This window comes from Dermochelys coriacea, chromosome 3 (assembly GCF_009764565.3).
Source record: "Dermochelys coriacea isolate rDerCor1 chromosome 3, rDerCor1.pri.v4, whole genome shotgun sequence".
NCBI classification, from domain to species: Eukaryota; Metazoa; Chordata; order Testudines; family Dermochelyidae; genus Dermochelys; species Dermochelys coriacea.
The window spans coordinates 113,790,360-113,810,512 of NC_050070.1; the positions used below are offsets into that span (position 1 = coordinate 113,790,360).

The 20,153-nt window shown below is 41.0% G+C and overlaps 1 protein-coding gene across 5 annotated transcripts in view; it reads left to right on the top strand.

Moving 5' to 3' along the window:
* The window catches only part of SASH1 (SAM and SH3 domain containing 1), an 866,583-nt gene that overhangs the window by 596,396 nt on the left and 250,034 nt on the right, over positions 1-20,153 (top strand). Inside the window, exon 1 of one of the 5 annotated variants that reach the window (XM_038395547.2) lies at positions 10,620-10,685. The exons of 2 other annotated variants lie outside the window; for them this stretch is intronic. The gene's annotated coding sequence lies outside the window, so the exon portion shown is untranslated. 2 more of the 5 variants (XM_043511162.1, XM_043511163.1) reach the window with 2 other exon arrangements.

Here is a 20,153-nt window from a genome sequence, read left to right on the forward strand (position 1 = left end):
CCAGCAGATCGAGGGAAGTGATTATTCCACTCTATTTGGCACTGGTGAGGCCACACCTGGAGTATTGTGTCCAGTTTTGCTCCCCCCACTACAGAAGGGATGTGGAAAAATTGGAGAGAGTCCAGCGGAGGGCAGCGGAAGTGATTAAGGGGCTGGGGCGCATGATTTATGAGGAGAGGCTGAGGGAACTGTTGTTTAGTCTGCAGAAGAGAAGAGCGAGGGGGGATTTGATAGCAGCCTTCAACTACCTGAATGGAGGTTCCAAAGAGGATATAGTTGGGCTGTTCTCAGTGGTGGCAGATGACTGAACAAGAAGCAATAGTCTCAGGTTGCAGTGGGGGAGGTCTAGGATGGATATTAGAAAACACTGTTTCACTAGGAGAGTGGTGAAGCACTGGAATGGATTATTTAAGGAGGTGGTGGAATCTCCATCTTTAGAGGTTTTTAAGGCCCAATTTGACAAAGCCCTGGCTGGGATGATTCCATTGGTGTTGACCCTGTTTTGAGCATGGGGTTGGACTAGATGACCTCCTGAGGTCTCTTCCAACCCTAATATTCTATGATTCTATGAATGAGAGATGATAGGGAGGGTGGGAATAGGCTCTGAAGGGGCTTTAAATTGAAGAAAAGTAGCTTATGTTTAATGCAATAGAGCAGGGAGAGCCAGTGGAGGGATTCAGAGAGAGAGGTGACATGATCAAAATGACAGGCTAGGAAAATGATCTTTGCAGCAACATTCTGAATGGATATGAGCAAGATAAGATTGTATTTGTCAAGGCCAGAAAGAAAGGTGTTGCACAATCGAGATGTTAGATGATGAGAGTTTGGATGCGAGTTTTAGCTGTGGCCCTATCTCAGAGATGCTGTGCACAAGGAATTGACAAGATTTAGCAATATCCTGGATGTGAGGCCCTAGAGAGTGGTTCAAGTAAAAAATGAAGTCCAAGTTATGGGTGTTAGGGTCCAGTAGGATGATAATGTTGTCCACAATGATCGAGAAAGGAGGTGTAGATGGAGGGAGAGCCAAGGTTTTGGGGGCAAATGTCACCAGAGATGAAGGAGGAAGAGGATACAGATGTGGCACTTAGATTTGTGCTGGCTGGAGGAGCAGGAGATTGTGATGGAGAGGGGAAGGATGAATAGGAAGAGCTGATGAGAACTCTGGAGGGTTGAGAGTAACCTGGAAGGGGAAATGGTGCCAGTGGAGGGAAGAAAGGAGGAGGAAAGGAGTAAGAGAGATGCTATAATGCAGAAGAGGGATGGTGACAGATATGGGTGAATGATACAAATATAAGTTTACCAAAATAAGAAAACAAAACAGATAAGGGCTGAAAGTATACTCCTGGCACTAGTGCTGGGTCCAAGCTAGACTGGGAAGTGCCCCCGTATGTGTATGAATTATTGTTAATAATTCTCCTTCTTCCCCTTTTCCAAGCTAGATGGGTCGGGTCACTGGATCTGTCTTTTCCAGGCTTGCCAGTTCAATGCTTACTCCATATCCACTCCACCTCTTTACACAGTCTGTCCACTATTTTCTCAACTATCCTCTTCTTGTTCTCCTCCTGCAAGCTCTAGTCTCAGATGCCTCCCTAACAGGATTTCCTTCATCTATCCTTCCTACTTGCCCACACCATCTCAGCCTCCTCTCTCGTAGCTTCTCTCTGATACCACAGAACTTGGTCTCACATCTGATAACATCATTCCTCATGTGGTCCATGAGTGTCACCTCCTCACTGTCCTCAAACAATGGCTTCAAGTCTTCTCAAGTGCCTTTCTTTAGTCACCCATCTCTGATCTGTCCCAAAGGGCTGGGCTTACCATGATTTGTATTATTCCTTCCATAGCCTGGGCATCTGTTTATCATAAATCACTCTGCTTATCCTGTGCCAGACTTTCCCCACGATCTGCAGCCTTCCTTGTACTTCTGTCAATTTCTCCATTTGCTGCTAGCCAGACCCCAAGTAAACCTAGAAAATTAATAATTAGTATATAATTTTCACACACACACACCACCTCCCTACTCTCTCTCTCCATCACACACACACCACCTCCCTACTCTCTCTCTCTCTCTCTCACACCCCACTTCTCTTAGCTCTCTCTCTCTCTCTCTCTCACACACACACACATACACACACCTATCTCCCTACCTTTATGGTAATAATTAATAGAAAATACCGATGCTTGATGAAATTTCTTTGCCTAATACATTCGATTAACTGGTATTTAAAAAAGGACAAATTAATAAAAGAAATCTGTTCATAAATAATTCACACACTGGAAAAGAGGTAAAATGCATTGAATAAATTGCCTTAAGTTGTTAACCCAGTTCTATCCATGACAGAGTGTTGATAACAAAGCGCTGTTCCCTTGGACTTTATTTAAATAGATTTGCCATCTTGATGCTGCCTCGCAGGTGTCCTCGTTACATTCTACAAGGTTTTATTGGACAAAATGTCCTGAATACAGATTAACTCATTGTTCAATGTGTACTATTTTCTCTTTGCTTGACAGAGGAATTATTAGTAATTAGATAAACTGATCCCTTTAGTGTCCAGGTGTTTTGTTCCACATTTTGCTATACCATGAAGCACGCACAACTATGCAAACACCTGACACTGAATGAAGCATTCACTACTATGAACCATCCAGTGACTCCCTGTGGAAGTGGCTTTGCTTGGTATTAAAGGTGTTCCCTCTACTTTACAGATCCTTACTTGGCAGTAATATGCCTCATAGTGTCACATCAGCTATCAAGGTTATCTGTTCCATCACTGCTATGTAGAGTTTAATCATTTCATTCTAGTCTAGTCTGTCACTGGTAGTTCTGCTCTCTCTCCTGTATTGGAGAATTGCTTTGTGACCGATCACTAGCAGAAAAAAGCACCATTTCTTTTCTCCTTTACTCATTATTCATTGTGGTGCTTTTTAGAATATGAGGAACACAGCAGCTGACTATGGGATTAAGCTGGAGTGTATGGCAACTAGATATTATAGTGATAGGCTTACTACAGTCTGGAATATAGATATATTTGTATGCGCTCCGACAGTTTAAGTCCTAGACCATGCACCAGAAATATTTACATTCTGACTGTAACTTTAATTTACATTCTGCAGATGCTATACAGTCTACTAAACATATGAACAATGGCAAAACGCTTTCAAGTGCTCATTGTGGAATAAGGAATAAATCATAAGAGAAATGAGAATGTGTGGAGAAACCTTTTTTAAAGAGGCAGGTTAATTTAGAAGTTGGCAAAGGCTGCATTAATGCCTGTGTGTGTACAGAAGTGTGACAGTTCTGTTCTTAAGAGCATAGAAAAACAAAATGATCTCAGATTGTTACTGTATGGCATCAAATTTTCTCCCAGCAAAATAGGTGGTAAAAGTTTAAGTTTGCTTGGTTAATAGTAAACTAATTCCTCTTCACAATGCATGAAGTTGAAAAACTTACCAAACTTGCTATTGAAAGTCTCTCTCTTCACAGAGTGAGTGAGACATAGTTTATCTCAACTTTTGATAGAGCAAAGGAAGTTCTAGCATTGGATGGGAAGGCAGAGGCACATGCTGCTTAGTATACTCACGCTGGCTCCGCTAAAAAAGTTTGGGAAAGGAGAATTTAGTCATGAAAAATAGCTGGGAGTTGGTAGCTTCAGTCCATATTTTTTCTGTACTGCAAATCTATGAAGCAATTGGCAGTTGTGCAAAGAAGGGTGGAAAGGTGTCTCGGTTGCCAGAAATGAGGTGCATTAGTAAAGCTGTATTGGGATTTGTATGGACATAAAAGTGAGTTGGTACAACTGTATGGGAAAACTCTCTTCTGTGTTTGGCTGTAGCAAAAAGCTATTGGGGCCTCAATTTTGCATGCATAATCTCTGTCCCTGCTTCCCAACCAACCAGAAGAAAAGTTAACAAAGAAAAGTTGTTCGTTTTTTTTAAAATCCTGGTATAAATAGAGCTGAATTTTCCAACTATGTATATTGAAACAAAAGCTTGTAGATTTCTCTCCTCCTGCAATGGAGTTGTTCCTGTAATGGAGTTTTGTGTTTGCCTATAGGAAGTGGAAGCAGGTCTGATAGAACTGTGCACCTTCAATGAGTGATCTCTGTTATACTGATGGATATGTTGGAGAAGGTCAGGTGCTTTTAGAGTAGAACAGCCTCACAGCAATGCATAATTGAATGTATTGGTATCAGCTCCAAGGCTTCAATATACAAAGCTTTTGTACTGGCATTAAATTGATACTTGTGCTTAAAAAGCATTGAAGACAAATGTGCCAATATAATGGTAGAATAGTAAGGAGAAAGTCAAAGTGAAAAATGATTGCAAAACATCAGTGGAACATTAAATGATCCTTCCAGTTTAAGCTCATTCTAATATATTGCCTTCATGGATCAGCTATACTATCAAGTGACTGAAATTGGTTATGTAAGGGCACAAAAACAGTTGAATGGCAGCTCTGAGATGTAATCGGTTCTTTGGGTGAAATTCTGGCCCCACTGAAGTCAATGGTAAAACTCCCTCTGACTTCAGTGGGTTCAGATTTTCACCCCTCATGTTTGACAGGAACTCAGACACCCCAAGAGGAGCAGAGTCCCACATGTGACGCTGGCAGACCAGGTGCCATTTCATGCCAAGGCCCCAGGCCTCACTGAACACTTACAAATGCACAGCTGGAGATCACTCTTGCTTACCTGCATGTTAGCATTATCAAAATGGATATTAGAGGTTAAGTGGATAAGAATGCGTTTAGTGTTCAGACTTTATAAAATGCTTGTAAGATGCCACCTGTACTGATCGCACTTCACACCATGGGCAAAAGAGTTTGTAAGTTAGATTGAGTGTTCACTTTGTAAACCTCTGTAATTGTATAACTCACCAAACAGGAAAACAAGTATTGATTAAGGTAAAGGGCTTGCCCTGCATACAAGATGGCCAATGGACAGCAAATGAGACATTGTATAGCATCAAAGAAGAGAGGCCCTATTGATTGCATTCCTAATTCCCTCCAGGAAGGGGAGACCTACGCATGAACTCATCCCATCAGTTTGGACTCTGGAGTGGAAGGGATAAAAATCCCTGACAAAGAGAAACTAAATCTCTTTTATGCTGTCTGGACTTATCTAAACATAAGCAAAGAGATCCCCAGGCTGCTTGGCATGGATTAGCCCTGAAAAACATTTTGAATTGAGAGATTACTAGAACTCTGTCACCTTTGGAATCATAGGCTGAAACTCATTGTGTCTATATACTTGCTTGCTTTAGCCTGCAAATAACTCTCTCGTTTCTTTTACCTAGTTAATAAATCCTTAGTTAATTTACTCTAGGATTGGCTACAAGCATTGTCTGTGGTGTGAGATCTAAGGTACAAATTGATCTGGGACAAGTGACTGGTCTCTTGGGACTGGGAGCAACCTGAATATTTTGTAATTTTTTATGTAGGTAACCACTTATCACTAAGTCTGGCTCGTTCGGGTGACAAGATAGACTAGAGAGCTCCTGGGGACAATCTGTCACCATGGTAAGACTGTTACAGTGATACAGGACTTTACATTTTTTACTGGCTTGGTGAAATCTAATTTTAGAACATGATTGTCTGCCCTATTTTTAGACAGTCTGCCCTGAAGGTGGCACTTGCAGTTGTGAACCACTCCAGACAGCGTGTCCATTCCCCCCAATGCAAAATTGGTGTAGGAAAGGGTGTCACTGACCTCCTGAATATGTCTCAGGATCCCCCCATTCTTCATAATGCTTCTGCCATTACATTTTCTTTCCCATTGATAAGGACTATTTGCATGCCCAATTCCTGTATAACTAGGCTCCAACATCATAATCTAGAATTGGTCCCCTTAGCTCAGTGTAACAATTTTAGAGGACCGTGATCAGTTAAAACCTTACACTTTTTATTACACAAATAAGGTTTAAGTTGCTTAACAGCCCAGACAATGGCACGGTATTCCCACTCGATGACATCATAGTTCTGTTCAATGGTGGGAGGGTCAGTTTTTTACTCAAGAAGGCAATGGATTGCCCTTTTTTCCCCCCACCTCATCCTGCATTAGTACTGCACTTAATCCAATGTTAGAAGCATCAGTACACAGCACAAATGGTTTGCTGAAATCAGGGCTGAGCAAAACAGGCTCTTTAAACAAAGCCTCTTGTTTGTTCTGAAAGCCTTTTTCACAGGCCTCTGTCCATACCATCTGGTCTGGTTTCCTCTTTTTTCTAAAGTCTGTTATGGAGACCACAGTGTCACTAAACCCCATTACAAACCTCCAGTAATAGTTGGCCAACCAATAAAGGATTGGACCTGCTTTGTGGCTTGTGGAGTCCAATTCAATGTGTGACTCAGGCTATGTAACCAACCCTAGCCCTAATTTTCAATATCTATCTGAGGCCCCATGGGGAGAGAGAGAGAGGCGGGAGGCTCAGCTGCTGACAATATGCTGATGACATTCAACTATGAATATCATTCTCAACTGATGCAATCACCCCCAATACTAAAATGTGAGAATGCCTACAAGAAATCAGAGCAGTTTACTCTAGTTGAACATCTTTAGGAAACACCACAAAGCAATCCTTTTAGAAAAGGTCTGTCCGTCATAAGAAGGTGATAGTCATAACATTCACACCTCCTTCTATCCCAAAACCTAACTACCCTCACAGCCCCCCCGCAAGAGATTTTCCCCCAAAATTCCATGAAGTCCACTAGGGACTTCGCTATTGCTATCACTTTTTACATAGAAGGCATTCAGATACAATGATGATGGGCAGCAGTATAAAACCCTAAAGCACATGACGAGTCACACTTATATAGAATAGGAATAACCCCAGCAAGATGAATGGAGTTACACCAGTGTAAGTGAGATCACAATTCAGCCCAGAATTTGAATAGTGCTGCAATTTTTGATGGTTACTTTAAAGACATCTATTTTTTAACATACATTCTGGGTAAATAGCACTACCACTTCCCTCAATTTAATCCTACTCATATTGTCTCCGATATTTTTAAAATATGCCTTTTAAGGATAAGGGGTCGTTGAGCATTGGCAGGTTATGATTAGGGCCCTACCAAATTCATGGCTGTGAAAAACACATCGTGGACCGTGAAATCTGGTCTTTTGTGTACTTTTACCCTATACGGTACAGATTTCATGGGGGAGACCAGCGTTTCTCAAACTCGGGGTTCCAACCCAAAGGGCGGGGGCGTCAAGGTATTGCCACCCTTACTTCTGTGCTGCCTTCAGAGCTGGGTGGCCAGGGAGTGGTGGCTGCTGATTGAGCGCTCAGCTCTGAAGGCAGCAGTGCAGAAGTAAGGGTGGCAATACCATACCAGGCCATGCTTACTTCTGTGCTGCTGTTGGCAGTGGTTCTGCCTTCCGAACTGGGCTCCTGGTCAGCAGCTGCCGCTCTCCAGCTGCCCTGCTCCGAAGGCAGCACCACCGCCAGCAGCAGCACAGACGTAAGGGTTGCAATACCTCACCCCTCCTACAATAACTTTGTGACCCCCCTCCGCCTCTCCACAACCCTCTTTTGGGTTAGGACACCTACAGTTACAACACCATGACTTAAATAACTGAAATCATGAAATTTACTATTTTTAAAATCCTATGACTGTGAAATTAACCAAAATGACTGTGAATTTGATAGGGCCCTAGCTTTGACATTCTGGGGCACAATCCAGACTAGTTAAGGGCTGTGTCACCTCTGCCCTGATAACTAGGATGCCTCACAATGCTTTGCTACTGTAGCTCTCATCTGAGCCACTCACAAACAGCCAAACAGCATGCGGGTAACACACTGAATGTCTGTGTATAGCTACAGCCTGTCAGCCACACATTAGTCACACCCTGGCTTCCACCAGCCTGGGTTACCATTTGCAGAGTGACCCCACACACTCCCAGTCCCAGATTTTCCCCCAGAACATGTGTTCTGCTCTGTCCAGCCCTCTTCTGTATGCAGTGTAGTAGTAGCCATGTTAGGCCCAGGTTATTAGAGAGACATGTGGGTGAGGTAATCTCTCTTATTGGACCAACTTCTGTTGGTGAGAGAGAAACAATCTTTCAAGCTTACACAGAGCTCTTCTTTAGGTATGGGAAACAAACGCAAAGTGTCACTGCTAAATACTGCTAAATCTTTGAAAAGATTGTTTAGCATAAGTAGTTAGCACATTTCAAAGGATCATGCAAGGTGAAATGGCCTGTTAACACCCCTCCAGTCATAGAGAGGAAAGGGAGAGAGGAGGAGGAAGCAGCTGGGGGGTTAAAATCATGGACTGAATTGAGACACTGGATTTACAGCTTATTACAACAATCTGTAACCTACTGACAACCCTCCTCCAGAGAGAGATGGATAGGGAGAGATAACTTGGGCTGTTTTTGGCACTCTTTGATAGTCCTGAAGTGCCTTTGAAATGCATTTTCTTGAGAAAAGGAGTATTTGTTGAGAGTTACCCCTAGATAAAGTTCCTTCCAGCTGTGAGGATGGAGGCATAAAACTCTGATGAAAGAGGTTTCATGCTGTTATTTGCTAAAATGCAGTTTTGCTTGTCTCCCTTTTGCTGTCTCAAGGACCTTGTTTCTACTTATATGTAAATTGAGGTAAACACACATTTCTTTGTTTAAGATAGACCTGTTCTATCAGGGCTACATGGATTTGAACATGAGCTACCAATATCATTAAGGGAGAATTCATAACTGTACATAAAATATTGCTACCCACATTTCATCATGATATTATTGACCAGTGAGTTATTAGTTTGCAAATTATACCTGACAAGGCATATTTTGTACAAAGATTATTACAGTGAGGTGTCAGGTATGAATACAGGAGTGCATTAAGTCACACAAGTTCTCTCTTCATCTATGAATAAATACATGGCAACAGTAAACGGTGCCCCAAAAGACTCCCTTAAACTCTACCAGTGACTATCAACAAATCCTAATTATTCTCCCGAGAGAGAGAGAGAGTATTCACCAGTTAGTTTTTTGTGATATGAATAAGTACTAAATATCACCTTGAGACAGAGGTAAGGCTAGCAAACTCTGGTCTTTGGATAAGCAATTTGCTGACTCAGTACTACTAGATTATTGAAATCTGAAGTTGTTTCCTCCAGGAAAGAAAAGCACTATCTATACTGCTTGTTAGAATAATATCACTTCCTCCAGTCTCTATTTAAGTCTCTACCATTAGTATGTTTCCCTAGAAAGGAGTTAAGATTTTTACATTTAAATTTAGTGAGTTATATGTAACTTCCCCCTCCCTCACCTAGTGTTATCCATTGAAATTGGCCCTTAATAAGTTGTGAACATGCCAGTAGGAGAAATTATCCACAGAACGGTAGATTTGATATAATTAAAAAATTTACCTCTTTTACATGCAGTGACGTATTCAGATTGTGCTGGAAATGTACAATTTCTTGAACAGGCACAACACTACTGAAAGGAAATATGGGAGCTGCTGACTTGAAAAAATGTCAAAATCTGCTGGTCCTTATGATAAAGGTTAATGTCAATACAGCTACAGGACTGAAGGAGAAATGAAGGTTTAGAATATATGTCACCCAGAGTTAAGATTCTAGAAATATAGCTTGGCCTGGCTCCGTGATCTAGAGATAAACATGGAACATTATCATGCATGGGGCCTAGGCTTGAATACTGTATGGAGTCTCTTGCTTCCAAAGCAGCAGCAACAAGTAAGGATGTCTTGAGGTCAGCAAGCCGAGACCTTGTAATAGGATTGCAGCATAGCTTGGCACATACTGTTACAGTTATATCTGTAATAGCAGAAGTCAGGACTGGGGTGCATTTTGCCAGATCTGTTTTGGGAAGCTTGATTCTCTGCAACGTGACAGTTTTTTGCCAGTTTTATCACTTTCTAATGGGCTCCAAACAACATTAAAGGTGAACTGAAAAGTTTTTAAACAAAATAAAGCCTTTTGAAAGATAACCCAAATAACAAAATATGTAAATTTAAGACATATATTTTACTGTTAAGTCCTGAAACCACATTCAACACTGTATGAGACAGAAAACTCAGCTCCTTCCTTTAGGAACTCTCAATCTAAATAGTATGAAATTAAAGTTTAGGATTTCATATTTCCCCTGCAATAAGTGATAGCATCATAAATACCCACTAAGGAGATTTTCAAGACACAAAGGGCAGTTAGGAGCTCAGCTCCAACTGAAAGTCAATGGGAGTTAGTTGTCTTAGGGCTTGTCTACAGGGAGAAATTTAACAGCATAATTATACCAGTATAGTCTGCCGATGAATAGCACTATATAAAAGATAGATATAATTTATTAAACAGCTATATTTATACCAGTATAACTCCCCTGTGCAGACACCCTTTTTTCAGCATAATTCTGCCTTTTTCCATTTTACCGTCTGTCACTTGGGTAGTATGCAATAGAATCTACAACCTCTCACCCCAAAACCCATGCAGGAAAGGTTTAAGAACACTCCAAGTGTGGAGAGAGCCAAACTAGCCACACCTGAACTCAGTGGAGAGTTGCCAATTCTCAGGGGAGAAATGCCAATTGTGGAGGGACACACCCACAGCTGTGAGGACTATGGAGCCAAGATTAACTATAAAGAGCAAGGCTCATGAAATGAGAGGGTAGAAGAGTTTGGGACTGCTAAGGAGTAACAGTTCTCTACCAGCTTACCAGAGTACCTCCAAGAAACTAGTAAGTCCCTTGGAAGGACAAGGGAGGTAAACAGAAATGAAAGCCCTGAGGTGCAAGGGTCTTTTGATTTTTTTTTTCCTATTATGATTATAAACTCTGCCTTGTTCTTGCTGATTTTTATTTGAATCATTGTTGTCCAGATCAAAGAGTGACCCAGACTGTCTAAACTGGAACTTTTGCTCAACTGATGGGGTGGTATAACCTGGACAAAGGCACTCTTTTTCCATAATAAGAGTGTCTATGTGGGGATGTATATTAAGGTAAAAATTCCTGTATGTTTCCCCATGTAGGCAAGCTCTGACTCCCTTTTATGCTCTTGAAAATCTCCTACGTTGTGGGCATTGCAATAAAATTCTTAGCTTTCTGTGGCAGTTAAACTGTTCTTATTCCTTGTGATACGCTCTGGCCCATAATTTCTGTAGGTATACAAAACAGAACACCATCAACAAAAGAAATGTAGGGCTTGTCTACATTTAAAAACAGTGCAGCTGTAGTACTTCAGTACCTACACAAATGGGAGAAATCCTCCCTTTGGCATAGGTAATCCACACCCCTGAGGAGTGGTAGCTAGGTCTACAGAGAACTCCAGCACTCTGTACATCAGAGGTTAGATCAGTTTAACTGCATTGTTCATTGCTCAGGGTGTGGAAAAATCCTGACTTCAGTTGTTATACTGACCTAATTTCCTAGTCTAGGCCAGGTTTGATGGTAGAATAGCCTGTAACCTGGTGGTCAAGGCAATTACCTTGTAGGGGTGAGATGTGAGTTCAAGTCCCTGCCCCAATGAATAAGTATTTATACAACAAACTTTAACTGGAGAGAGTGAGAGCTACCCACCCCACAATCATTCCTAGTCCAGGGGCTAGGATGCTTACTAGGGAAGGGTGGAGCAGAGATGAAATCCCTGCTCCAACAAGAAGATTCAAACCTTCATCTCCCACACAAGTGCCCTAAAGGTTAGATACGTTCTCTTTTTCTCTCCCCCCCCCCTTCCTGAAACTGGCTTTGAAAAGCTTTTTCTCAACCAAAACTATACTCAAGTCACATTCATAAATAGTTTCAGGTCAACCAATGCTGCATTTATAGATCTGATTTTTTATTTTTTTTTCTTTTTAAGGTCAGAAGGGACCCTTGTGAACATCTAGTCTGATCTCCTGCATATTGCAGGACACAGAACCTCACCCACCTACTCCTGAAATAGATCCCTAACCTCTGGCTGAGTTATTGAAGTCCTCTAATTGTGGTTTAAATACTTCATTATAGAGAATGCACCATTTACATTCATTCATACCTGCAAGTGACCCATGCTGCAAAGGAAGGTGAGGGGAAAAAAATGGGCTTTCTGCCTGTCTGACCTGGGGGTAAAATTCAATCCTGACCCCAAATATGGTGATCAGTTAGACCCTGAGCATGAAAACAAGCTGGGAGTTTTAATTTTTTCCTAGGTAATTCGGAGCCCTCCCCATCTAGTGTCCCATCTCCAGGGTTTTTTGCTACTGGTAAAATAAATATTTGGCCAGTATTTGTCCATAATATTTTGTTCAGATCTACAGATACCTACTATAGGTGGCTCCCTAATGTAGAGACTGGATCATGTTTCTCAGGAGATGGGGCCAGAGTAGGAGCTGAATTGTTCCCTGTGCTGATCAATTACCTCTCTGCCTCTCCTGCATGTTTTACAACCAGAATGGATTTTTTTTTTAAACCAAAAAGCTTATGGTTCTTTCTCCAATTATTTCTTTATCAAGAGTTTGTTGAAGTAGGCCAAGTCATAATCTGACTGAGATGTTCTAAAACAGATCACTTTCCAGCATATGGGATTTCACAGCTCATTATGGAGCAGCCTCTGCCATTATTGTCATTGTTTGCCAACAACAAGGTTTAGAAAAATTGATTACATCAAATGATGATGGTTTCCTGAGGTCTACACAGTGTCTGAACTAAAGCTAGGTCACATCATTCAAACACAAAGCTTTGTATGTTTGGCCTCTGACTGGATTATATTTATTTATTTGGTAAATAGCTTTTGCATTGTGTTCCTGAGCTGCTGAATATCTAATGTTGTTTACCAACTTTTGTGATCTGCTTTTATTTTTTTAATTAATCTGGTTGATTTATTTTTAAATGAAACAAATCAAAACAACCCATTTCAGCAGTGGATGTCGGATGTAGAATTGTTGTTATGCAGTTGTTAAAAGCAGCTTTTAATATCCTAACAGTCATACTTTTCTCTACTTAAACTGAATTATTCTATTTCAACTTATGAGGTTAGTAGACACACAATGGTAGTAATCCAACATTTTTATATAGCCTCAATTTTGTCATCAAGAATAGCAAAAAAGTCATCCAAACAGTGTTGAAAGCAAAATGGAATATATCCATAGTGTAATTTTGCAGCCATGTCACTGGATCAAAACAATTAAGCTCAAATAAATCCTGTTATGCTCTGTTCACTGTGGATAAAGAGAAAAATTAAGGTGTAACCGAATATATATTGATGTAAAATCTGTTGTTTAACTTGACTATAACCTGTATGCTCTCTGCTTACTTATATAGATTGTATGCCTACAATTAGACAACATAAAATTAAGTAATGTACTAATACTTTATTTTGTATTGCTACCTATAGCCCTGTTTGCTATATTTTCTGCTCAAATATCATTTTTCAGAATTAAAATGTTTTGATATATAGAGACCAGGGCTGCAGCCTTTTCTTTAAAGAAAACATGTTACATGTTCAAGCTCATCCTTTGTCAAAATAATAGAAACAATGTTGAAAGATATATTTTTGAAATAGTCTCAGCTAAATTTTAAGAAGTCATGTATTTCTATTGTCTGACCTAAGGACCTTAGTTCTCTTTGAGAGCAATTATTTTGTTAGTTTTTTATCTAAACTTTTTATGTATATATGGATATGGAAACAGTTAAGTAAATTAAAGATGCTGTATTTACTATTTACATGATCACCTACTAAATATGAATGATTTGGAAAAAAAAGTTCGAAATTGCATTCAGAAGAACAGGTTATAATCAATCTTAAAACACTTAAATTACAAAGCAAAAAGTCTACTTGCTACATTTTATTACTTTTAGTTAAAAATACCTATCAAACTTTTACTGCCATCTAGTGGACAGAATAGAGTTAGATATGAGATCTGCAAATAGAATGTTGAGCACCTGTTTGCAGAATTGGCCTACTGAGTATGCTCTCTTCATTCTCTGTGTTTAGGAAAATGAAATAGCTTATTAATGAGGCTATATGCTAATAAAAGTGGCTAGTCTGAGTCAATTGTAGCTGCTTTAATTGTGCTTTATCATAAGAAAACTCTAAAGCAATTGTTAGATATTTGCATATAAATCATATTATCAGTGCAGATATGTTGTGATAGAAATAAAAAAAAAACCCCAAATCTGCCTTAGTATTTTGAAAGGAACTGCCTTCTTCTGAGCTATTAAAATTCTGTGGTTTTATTGAAATTGTAGCTTCTAGTTTAGAAAAAATATAACCTTTTAGATTATCTAATCTCTAGTCTTCCTGTATATTGTATAGTGCCTAGTACAATGGGGCCCCAATCCTGACTTGGGACCTTCTGGGTGCTTCTACAACATAAATAACAAAGATTAAATCATTGCCTGTCCCAGAAACAATAAGCAGCTCCCAAGAAATGCATCACCATTTAGATTTGCATTAGGAAGGAAGGAAAGCTCTAGTCCTGTAGAAAGATTAAATTGTTATGCCTAAAATATTCTACAGGGTAATAATGAAGGAAAAAGGTAGAAAAATTGAGTTGATACAGTGTCAATGATGCAAAAAGAAAGCGAACAAAAGCAATCCTTTAAATAATCTGATAGCTACCAAATGAAATGAAATTACTTCCCAGTTTGGCTTTAAAGTATATGCTGTCTCTGTGTAGTGCAGACCTCAAAATAGTTTCTTCCTTTGAATAGCGCTTCATGCTTTTATTGCATTTTTTAAAACTTGGACGCACAAATGTAGAAACTAGGGCTCCAATCCTATAAAGCGTTACGTATGTGCTTAAACTTACTCACGTGAATAAGCCTTTAAAAGACCAAGGCTTAAATTTGGAAACACCCCTACTGTCTATCCAGATTTCAGAGTAGCAGCCATGTTAGTCTATATTCACAAAAAGAAATGAAGTGAGCTGTAGCTCATGAAAGTTAGTTTCTAAGGTGCCACAAGTACTCCTTTTCTTTTTGTCTATCCAGAGCCCTTGAAAATTCTTCATTAGCACTACTTCATGTTGATATTAATAACCAAAGTTCTTACTACTTCAAGTACTATTAACCTTAAACCCTGACCCATCTTTTATGAAAAGACAACTGAACTTTATTTCATATTGCTGTTATGTTTGGAGTGGAGAGTACAGCTTGCAAGCACTTTGGAGGACAGGATTAGAATTCAAAGGGCCTTGATAAATTAGAGAATTGGTGTGAAATGAACAAGATGAAATTCAATAATAAGAAGTGCAGAATATTACACTTACAAAGGAAAAAAATTAAATGCACAAAAACAAAAAAGGTGAATAATTGGCTAAGCAGTCATACAGCAGAAAAGGATCTCTGGGCTATAGTGAAACACAAATTGAATATGTCAACAGCGTGATGCTATGACAAAAAAAAAATGTCATTCTGGGATGTTGTTACAGGGCAATCTGGCCATTTAAGGGCAAGGAGGACCAGGGAACAGCCAGCCCTTTCCTGGAGACTAGTCTAGCAGACAGGTGCTGGGAATTAGCCAACCAGCTGGATAGCATCTAGTAACTGGGTCTGATTCCCAGCTAGAGGGTATAAATAAATAATCTGGCCCTGTGAGGGAACCAGAGGCTCCTGGAGAAGGCAACTCTTGTGGCTACAGCAGAATGCTACAAGAGGGTAAGCAGGCCCTGTGGACACCTGAGGCTGAGGAAGGACCATACCCTATAAGTACCAGAGGGCCCCTTATTTTCTGTCAAGAACTGTCACTTTGTTATTCCATATTCCTTTTGTGAGTGTTGAGAAATACTCCCTCCTTCCCCTGAGGAAAGGGCTGCAAACTGAACTGGGCGTGACCAATAGTTTGTCCCAGGCTGGTGATCAGGTCCACCAGCCTACAGATGTATTACCAGGAGTGTTATATGTAAGACATGGGAGGTAATTGTTCCGCTCTGCATGGCACTGGAGAATTGTGCCACATTTTAAGGAAATGTAGGGTAACCAGATGGCAAGTGTGAAAAATCAGGAGAGGAGGTGGGGGGTAATAGGAGACTATATAAGAGAGAGACCCTAATATCGGGACATCTGGTCACCCTAGGAAGATGTGAACAAGTTGGAGAGCATCCAGATGATAAAAGGCTTAGAAAACCTAACCCATAAGAAACAGTTGAAAGAATTGGATATGTTGAGTCTAGAGGTGAGAAGGCTGGGGGTGGGGAGTATAAGAATCTTCAAATATGCTAAGGGCTGTTACAAAGAGGACTCAGTTGTTTCTCCATGTCCACTGAAGGTAGGACAAGAAGTAACGGGCTTAATCTGCCTGCAGAGAGACTTAGATTAGACGTTTAGGAAAACTGTCTAACTATAAGGATAGTTAAGCACTGGAACAGGTTAACCGGGAGGTTGTAGAATCCCCATCTCTGGAGTTTAAGAACAGATTAGTCGATCTGTTCTGTCCAGATATACTTAATCCTATCTCAGCGTGGCAGGATGGACTAGATGACCTCTTGAGGTCCCTTTCAGCCCCATGTTTCTATGATTCTGTTACGCTGTTACACACCTGATGGCTCACTTTCTGCTCTCGCATCCCACTGCCTCACTGAAATCAGTAGGATTGCACAGGGTATAGGGGAGAGAAGGTTTTTGCTTTTTTTGTTCTGACAGCAATGATGGATGGTTACAGCTGTGTTTTGTGTAGAGTGAGCTTGACGATCCTTTATCCTTGTGGCCTCCTAAAACATCTCTGGTTTTGTCTTGCTTTGAGCCTTAAAAATGTAGACCCTTCTGGGCCTTCACAACATGCTGAGTGACTATGTACATGTGCTAGAGAAATTATCTCCTTTGAGACCAATATTGCAGCTTTTCCAAACCCAAGTATTCAAAAAATCATGAGTCAGGCCTCACATATTATTGGTATATACCTTCTGGTGTTTGAGCTGTTGGTGTTCATGTTTTCCTCTTTAACCATGAAGACTAAACTTTTATTTTTTAAAGAAAACTGAATCACTTAATAAGATTCCAAGAGCTGAAGCTTTCATGATATTTTGATTTTTTTCCCCCTTAGTCTCTTGATAAGTGTCAACTCGTTTTATGGAAGGCCGTGGGAGCTTTCTTATTTCCAGATAACAAAAGAATGTAGCTAGTGAAACATCAAGCAGGAGACAGACCAACGGTCTGAATATGGTACATTGATTGTTCTGTGAATGTCAAGTGTTCATTGCTTATAGCCACCCACCCTTACTGTGAGTAACATCAGGACTGTGCTAAACTCTGGCCTCAGCCACTCTTTCCTACAAACTACCAAACCCTGAATAACTCTTCATATGCTGTCAAGGAGTTCAGTAAATACCATGCTGGTTATTTACATGATTCTGGCTTATTTTGACAGGTCAATCACACCAGTATCTCCTGTTAACAAGTTTGTGTTGTAAATGTTTTCCCCTGGTCCTCCATTGCTATGTTAAAGTGATCGCAATGAGTTTCTGCCATAGCAGCCTGAGAAAAAACAATATTTTAAAATCTCTGCTGGAATGTTTAAAGTAAAAAGGCAAAAGCTCTGATTTATTAGATACAAGGGTAGAGGCACCTATTTATGCTTCCTGTCAAAGTGCCTCTCTTTGACTGCAAACTGCTTTAACTTTTAAGATCAATAAAGGGTATAGCCTAGGGATAGTAATTACAATAATTGGTAAGTTTATTGTTAATGTCGGGGAAAGGAATAAGTTGTGTGGGAAACAGACAACATGGCCAATGCAGTTTATAGAACTGCTGGAACGTTGTTACAATAAGATGATTTCCTTGTCTCTTTAGATAAAATAAATGAGAGTTCCGTACTTTTTTTTTTTAAATGTAATGTTAGCCTTAGCCATTGGAGCTAACCTAAATTAATTTTTATATCTTCCTATGCCCCAGACCATGGTTTGTCACTCTCTTTTTCTCACCTTTTTCAGTGGGACCTTGTCAGGCAAATCCCAGAAAACAATGTGTGCTGGTGTGTAAGACACCCATGTAAGCACATCTCCTTGTTTGGGGACTGCTTCCATGGACACCTAGAATCTAGTTTTCCCCCATTCACCATGGCAAACTGGGTAATGGGTTTCCTCTCCCCTATAGAATTGGAGGGTTTGTGTTTTGAATGGATAGGAATCCAGGAAATTTAGGGATAAGGTTACACTTCTGAAGCACAGCACCTAAACTACTGAAATCTGCCACGGCAGAGATGGCAGTGCACCCTTCTCCCTTCTTTACATCTCAAAACAGTTGTTTTATAATTGAGACATTTGTCACAGTTATGATGTGTGATTTGCCTCCATACTAACCCTCACTTTCTTCATGTCAATGCTCTCATTTTATGACCTGGGCATAGGGCACCTGTATATGGAGACACTCAGCTGGGGCTATGAAGCCCACACCCTTCCCTAGGTTTTAGAGCTCAAGCTTCAGCTACACAGCTAGTTTGAGTGCTAGCATGAGTCCTACTATGCTGTCAACTCAGGGTGGAAGATTTGCTTCTGCAGGCTGTATAGACATACCCTAAGACTAACAGAGTAGACCTGATCCAATGGCCTGCAGACCTAAGGAGGCATGCCATGACTTCTCCTCTGAAAGTCTTCACTCTCCATCTTGTAGAATAGAGTCCTGATGCTGCAATCTCCTCAGATCAACAAAAGCAGACTGGCTATAGAAAATCTTTGTAGCTCCTCAGGACTGGGTCTCCTCAGGTACAGAAGGTACAAAGTAGATAGGCACAAGACTCCTTCTGTCAGCTCCCTAACTTCAGAAGGACTAGAATCCTCCTTTTAAGGAATGCAGAGGGAGCTAGAATTAACAAGAAGCTGGGGGGGGGGGAAGGTGGAGCAGCAAAACTGGGAGAAATCTTCCACCTCCTGCTGCTTCTCAGCCTCTGTTAAGGCATTCAGGAAAGGGATGAATCTCTCCTTCCAACCCCAGCTGTTGCTTGTTGGGACCCTTGTAAGAGTTCTCAGTGTGAAGTCTCTGGCCCCTGTATCCACTGACCTTCACCTACTGTGAGCCTTTGGATTGGGGTGGGAAAACTTTTTGGCCTGAGGGCCACATCAGCATTGCAAAACTATATGGAGGGCCAGGTAGGGAAGGCTGTGTCTCCCCAAATAGCCTGGCCTCCACTCCCTATCCGCCCCCTCAGAACCCCCAACCCTCCATGCTCGTCCCCTAACCGCCCCACCCAGGACACCACCCTCTATCCAACTGCCTCTTCTCCCTGTCCTCTGACTGCCCTGACCCCTATTCCCAGTCCTGCGGCTCCCCATTCCCTGACTGCCCCCCAAACCTCTGCCCCATCCAACGGCTCTCTGTCCCCTAACTGCCTCCCACCTCCTTACTAAGCCAGAGCCAGCCATGCTGCTATGCTGCCCGGCAGAAGTGGCTGGCCAGATTGCTGGTGGCACAGCACACTGAGGCTGCAGGGAGGGGAAACAGCAGGGGAGGGGCCGGGGCTAGCCTCCTGGCCAGGAGCTCAGGGGCTGGGCAGGACCGTCCCATGGGCCAGATATGGCCCACGAACCGTAGTTTGCCCACCTCTGCTTTGGATGCTAGTCAGGATTGCTATGCCCTACATCAGCCTTAATACCCTCCCTGATATTCTTCCCACGCCAGTAGAATGTTCCTGAATCCCAAATGAGCTAAACATGCATGCCAGCCTCGATGTATAAAGAAAACACTCATTAGGGACTGAAACTTACTCATTCTCACACAGGGGTTGGGTTTACCCCCTGACAAGAGTCCTATGTGTCATGAGTAGGGAGCTGACAAGCTGGTAAGGTTTACTTGGTGTACATCTGTCCAGATTTATTAAAATCTTAGTTTCTCCCACTTCTGGGGCACACTTCAAGGCTATTGGAGGCTTTCCTACTTCCTGAACTCTTTATTTTATCAATAATAAAATAAACTACAAGAATTCTTTCTCTTGCTTTAAATTCTTGGGAGTTTTTTTATATGCCTCTATAATAAACAGGAAGAGAATTCCATTCATGTTTCAGACTTTATAGCCGGAATTGTTACTATTCATGTAATGATTCTCAATTCTAAAACTGAATCCAGTGTTACACAACTGAGGGTATTTGGAGTTTAGAGTTGTAGGATTTTGCTATCAAAACTTAGTTTGTATATCAGAATCCAAAAAGATGTTTTGAAAGAGGCTGTCACCGATGATGACATGGATGTACAGTGAAGTGTAAATGTTTCTGGCAAGGCTGAAGGTTCAGTCTAAGATACTTA